The sequence below is a fragment of the Muscardinus avellanarius genome (assembly GCF_963383645.1).
Source record: "Muscardinus avellanarius genome assembly, chromosome: 3".
In the NCBI taxonomy this organism is placed as follows: Eukaryota; Metazoa; Chordata; class Mammalia; order Rodentia; family Gliridae; genus Muscardinus; species Muscardinus avellanarius.
The window spans coordinates 29720049-29726048 of NC_137788.1; positions in this window are offsets into that span (position 1 = coordinate 29720049).

A 6000-nucleotide genomic window follows, 5' to 3' on the forward strand; every position below is an offset into this window, starting at 1 on the left:
ACAATAAGGAGATGAGCAGAATTCAAGGCTAATATTAGACCCTTCTTGTTTTTTTTTTTTCCTAACTAAAATTAAGGACACGAAATATCAAGGTAATAAGGGGTGCTGCCATTTTACTTTCAACTTATTATCAGAATATCCTTTTAGAAATGTAAATTTTAACTTTACAATTAAAAGGGTACCTCAGCCACCACGATGCTTATATTTTGGCATCATTTTTCAGAAATAAGGAGATACCTTTTTTCTTAATAATTGCCTGTTAGCAAATTTCCGGGGAAAATTAGTCTATGGAAATATTCTTGTTTATAACTCATTATTTTCTTTCTAGAAAGGGATCCCAGTAGGATTGTACTGGGTTTTTGGAAAGCCCTTAGTAAGCATTTATCTCTACCCAGCTTCCTAAAAACCAGTATTAGCATTTCAAGCTAGACTCTCTGTGCCCATTACAGCTTGATGTTGACTTGTACACTCTATGAAGGACAGCAGGATGGCAGGCTTAGAATCATGACAAGACTCAGGGTGTAGAGAGGGTGGTGGCTCATGCTTGTAATCCCAGTACTTGGGAGGCTGAGACAGGAGAATCACAGGTTTGTGGCTAGCCTCAGGTACTTAGTGAGCTTAGTGAGGCCCTCCACAACTCAGTGAGACCCTGTTTCAAAATAAAGAATAAAAAATTGGCATGGGTATGAAGCTTGGAGGTAGAATGCACCTGAGTTCAATCCCCAATATTAAAAAAAAAAAAAAGACAAGGTATGTCTAGAGAAATAAAAGCTGAGCTGCTATTTGATAGAAAGGGCTGGCAGAGGAGCTCAAAGTCAGGAAAGAGATCTGAAGTCCAAACTTAGATACTCTCTCCTAGAAATGTGGCAGGTCTTTTAGCGGCTCACACGCCTTTACCAAGGGCAGTGATTTTTACTAAATTCAGGAAGCTAGCCACTTGGATATGGCTAAATTATTTTGTAGTCTTCCTGTTTCAGATTTGATAGTGATATTTTGCCAAGTTTAACTGACAGCTGTGCATAATTTCACTCAGTATTAAACCTGATTTCGTTGTTTCCTCTTAAATTTTCTCTTGTTTGAAGAGAAAACCTGCCCTTAACACTACCTTGCTATTTAAATTATGTCTTATGAGTTTAGTAGGCTGTAAATAGACATCATTAGTCCAGCATCTTTACTTTGCCTTTCCTACCCGTATAAAGTGTTAGAATGTCTTAAAATCTCAGTAAAAATAGGGACTTGGCATTAAGTGAGGCTTTTCTGAGTGGTGTGTAACCCTGACTTAGAGTGTGTCTTTGTTTACTCTTTCTCTCTCATTTGATCATATAAAGCACTTTTGTGATTCTGTAAGAGTCAAAAAATAAGCCAAGAGTAGATAAATGAAAACCAGAGAATTTTCTCCAGAAAAAAATCTTTTTTAATTTGTGTTTATACTAAGAATATTTTGTTCAATGACAACGTTAGTAATGACACTGTGAGCATACTGAAAGGCAAGCCGAGCCTCAGGCCATGGATGGGATACATGTATCTTACAAGGAAACAAGTAATTTTACTCCTTTCCTACTTACAAAAATGGTACATTTAAGTCTATAATTTTTTCATTTCAGTCAACAATTTTAAACAGTCAAGTTGTGTTAACTTACCTAATGCTAGCTCAAATTTATTTAACTTTACCCATCAAAAAGAGTGCTGCAAGCCCGGCGTGGTGGCGCACGCTTGTAATCCCAGTACTTGGGAGGCTGAGACAGAAGGATCGCACAGGTTCGAAACCAGCCTCCGCTACTTAGTGAGGCCCCCAGCAACATAATTAGACTAAAACATAAAAAATAGGTCTGGGAGTGTAGCCCAGAGGTTCCATCCCTAGTCCCACAAAAAAAAAAAAAAAAAAAAAAAAAAAAAAACAGTGCTGCAAGCCAGGTATCATGGCACACACTTGTAATCCCAGCATTTGGGAGACTGAGACAGGAGGATCGCGGTTCATGGACAGCCTCAGCTACTTAGTGAGGCCCTTTGCAACTCGGTGAGACCCTGTTTCAAAATAAAGAATAAAAAATAGGGCAGGGGTGTACCTTGGAGGTAGAATGCCCCTGGGTTCCATCCCCAGTACCGCAAAAAAAAAAACAAAAAAAAAAGAAGGATAATAAATTTAACATGGAGGATTGAGATTTAAACCATGTTAAATATCAGGTAACAAACCATGTGACAAAATTAGGAAGTCAAATCATCTATCCAACCTTAGGCTTCTTTTCTTTTTGAAATCAAGTGTATTAAGCAACCAAAATCTCATGTCATCTATGTTACAGTCTCAGTAAAGCAGAGATGTTTTTTCGGGTAGTCTCTGAATTCAATCATTTTTTAAAGCAAGGTGGTTCTTAGAAAGTGCCTTTTCAGAAGATGGTGCTATAGAATTTTATTTTTCAAATAGCATGAGGCTAAAAATTTTACAGATAAATTATTTTGAAGTTCCAAGAGTATGATGGTTTCATATAAATGTTGTTTATCCTGAATCTGGTCAAAGGAACAAGGAAAGCTTTTATACAGTAAAATATCTAGGTAAATGCTCATCAATTGTATTTTGTAAATTTGAGGACAAAAATTTTATAGAATTAACCCTTTTAATTCTCAGTTGTGTTTGAGGTCATCTATAGTGCACATAAAATAGCCAATAATTAACTTTATAACAAGGTAATTAGTATAGGAACAGTGCCCTAAGGGAACGCACTTGCCAGGAATTGTATGTCATAGGCCACCTTTCCTTTCTTTCAATATAGATTGCCCAGGCCCTAACCTTTCTAATTAATCATTAAGGGAGAGCACTTATAAACAGAGAGCTAAATAATCATTGAGATTAGTTTAAGAGAATAAGCAAAATGATTATGTCTTTAGGGAAATTTTTCTTTTTTGAGACTAATATTTTAAATGATCCCTCCCTCCCCTGTGAGGAAACTGAAAAATTACTATAATGCTTTTAAAAGGGCAACATGACTCTATAACTTAGACCCTGTCTTAAAAATAAGGAATAAAAAATAGAGCTGGGGGTGTAGCTCAGAGGTAGAATGCCCCTGGGTTCCATCCACAGTGCCAGAAAGGGGGTAGGAGGGCATCATTGTAGCCAAGCATGGTGAGGCATGCCTGTGATCCCAGTACTTGGGAAGCTGAGACAGGAGGATCACAGGTTCCAGGCCAGCCTCAGAAATTTAGGGAGGCCCTCAGCAATTTTGTGAGACCTTTTTCAAAATAAAAAGTAAAATAGGACTAGTGTGTAACTTACAGGTAGGAAGCCCCTGGGTTCAGTCTCCTGTATCACAAAAGGTGGGGGACATGATCAGTTAATTAAAAGTAAAACCTGGGGCTGGGAGGATATAACTAAGTGGTAAAGTACATGCTTAGCATGCTTAAGACCCTAGGTACAGCACAGCGCTGCAGAACAAACATCTCCTTTGGAGGAAATAAGCAAGAGGGGAAAAAAAAAGCAGAACCATTCATTCTTACTAGAAATTTAGTAATCTACCAAAAATCATGTATGCCCTATATAGGAAGCAGTAAGTGATCATTTACCAGTTGTTTGGGTTGTTTTTTGTTTTTTGTTTTGGTATGTGTGTGTATGAATTTGGTGAGCATTCCTACTGTTTGCTTACTTTGAAAATAAGTAAACTAAAAACAAAAACACTACACCTCAGTAATCTTGTATGCTACATTACATAATAATGATAGTAAAATCATGTTGACTGTTCGGTATGTACTATGTCTGTTTGCAAAATACATGCACATTAAACTTTTTAATTTTTATAATGTCTTAATAGCAGTTATGAGTTTATTTTTAAGGTTAATTTCTTCTTTCTTTCTTTTTTTTTTTTTTTTTTTTTTTTTTTGTGGTACTGAGGGTGGAACCCAGGGGATTTTCTACCAGGCTATACTCCCAAACCTACTTTATACTTTATTTGGAAACAGGATCTCACTAAGTTGCTGAGAGCCTCATTAAGTACCTGAGGCTGGCTTTGAACCCGTGTGATCCTCCTTTCTCAGCCTCCCGAGTGCTGGGATTATAAGCATGCATTACCATGCCCAGCTTTAAGACTAATTTTTCTATCATGATGTTTATATTTATTGGCATTTTGTATGCAGCTTTTATATTTTGCTTAGATCTTGATTTAAGGTATTTTATTTTTATAGCTGTTTCTAGCTTTTCCTTTTTCTTTGTAACATTAGCAAAAATTAAAATGATATATTAATATACTAACCAAACTAGTAATTTCATGAAATACAGAGTTTGGATTTTTACCAATAAACCATTAACACTATTTTCTAACTTAGAATATTTAATGTTGCTTATATAGAGGGCGTGTGTGTGTGTGTGTGTGTGTGTGTGTGTGTGTGTGTGTGTGTGTGTGTGTGTTTTACTGGGGGTGGAACCCAGGGGCTTTCCTACCTCCAGGCTATACTCCCAGACCTATTTTATACTTTATTTGGAACAGGGTCTCATTAAGTAGCTGAGGCTGGCTTTGAACCTGTGTGATCCTCCTGTCAGCCTCTCAAGCACTGCAATTACAAGCGTGTGCCACCAAGCCCGACTATAGTGGGCATTTATTTAAGACAGTCTTTAGACAAATTTCTATATGTGGAGGGGAAATGGGGCTTTAAGTTAGGTCTTTTTTTTTTTTTTTTTTTTTTTGTCTCCAGTAGTGAACTAGGTTGGTTTTATTTTATCTGGTTATAGTTTGGGGGAAAGCTATCAACTAATTGTCAAAAAAATATTTTTTGAGTTTCAGGTACATTATTTAGCATTAGGATTGTCATACCATATTTATAAACCAGAAAAGCAAATAACAAGTGATCCAGTAATTGATAATTGACTTTGGAATTGATAATTGACTTTGGAATGAGGACAGCCTCAGCTACTTAGTGAGGCCCTCTGCAACTCAGCAAGACCCTGTTTCAAAATAAAGAATAAAAATAGGGCTGGGGGTGTAGCTCAGAGGTAGGATGCCCCCTGGGCTTCATCCCCAGTACTGCAAATAAAAAACAAAAAAGACCCACCAAGCTGTAGCCAGGCATGGTGGCACACGACTGTAATCCCAGTACTTGGGAGACTGAGACAGGAGGATCACAAGTTTGAGGACAGCCTCAGCAAGTAATGAAACTTTCATAACCTAGTGAGACCCTGTTACAAAATAAAAATAAAGTTGGGCTGGGAATGTAGCTTGGAGGTAGAATGCCCCTGGGTTCAATTCCTTGTACCACAAAACAAACACAAAAAGGTGTTTCTGCTGAAGGGTTTGGGGAGACACTAGTAGGTTGTAATGCAGAAGGGATTTGGACGGTCCCATAAGCTAATGGATTCAAGCTCATTGGTCCCAGGGGATTGACAAGAATAAGCTTCATTTTTAGTAAACAGACTTGTAGCGCCAATACCCATTGATTGCAGATATCTTTTACAAACATGCAATTATTTCTTTTTTTTTTTTTTTTGCAGTACTAGAGACGTAACCCAGAGTCGTTCTATTTCTGAGCAACACCCCCAGCCCTATTTGTGTGTGTGTGTGTGTGTGTGTGTGTGTGTGTGTGTGTCGCACTGGGGGTGGAACTCAGGGGCTTTTCTACCTCCAGGCTATACTCCCAGACCTTTTTTATACTTTATTTGGAAACAGGGTCTCACTGAGTTGCTGAGAGCCTCACTAAGTAGCTGAGGCTGGCTTCAACCTGTGTGATCCTCCTGTCTCAGCCTCCCAAGTGCTGGGATTACAAGCGTGCGCCACCACACCCAGCTCAGCCCTATTTTTTTTTTTTAAATCCTTTATTTTTTTGAAACAGGGTCTCACTGAGTTGCAAAGGGCCTCACTAAGTAGCCGAGGCTATCCACAAACCACAATCCTCCAGTCTCAGCCTCCGGAATGCTGGGATTACAAGCATGTGCCACCATGCCTGGCCTTTATCTCATGTTCTTAATGATGACCCTGCAAATGTGTATTTTTTTTTTCAAATTTGAAAATCAGAAACATTGGG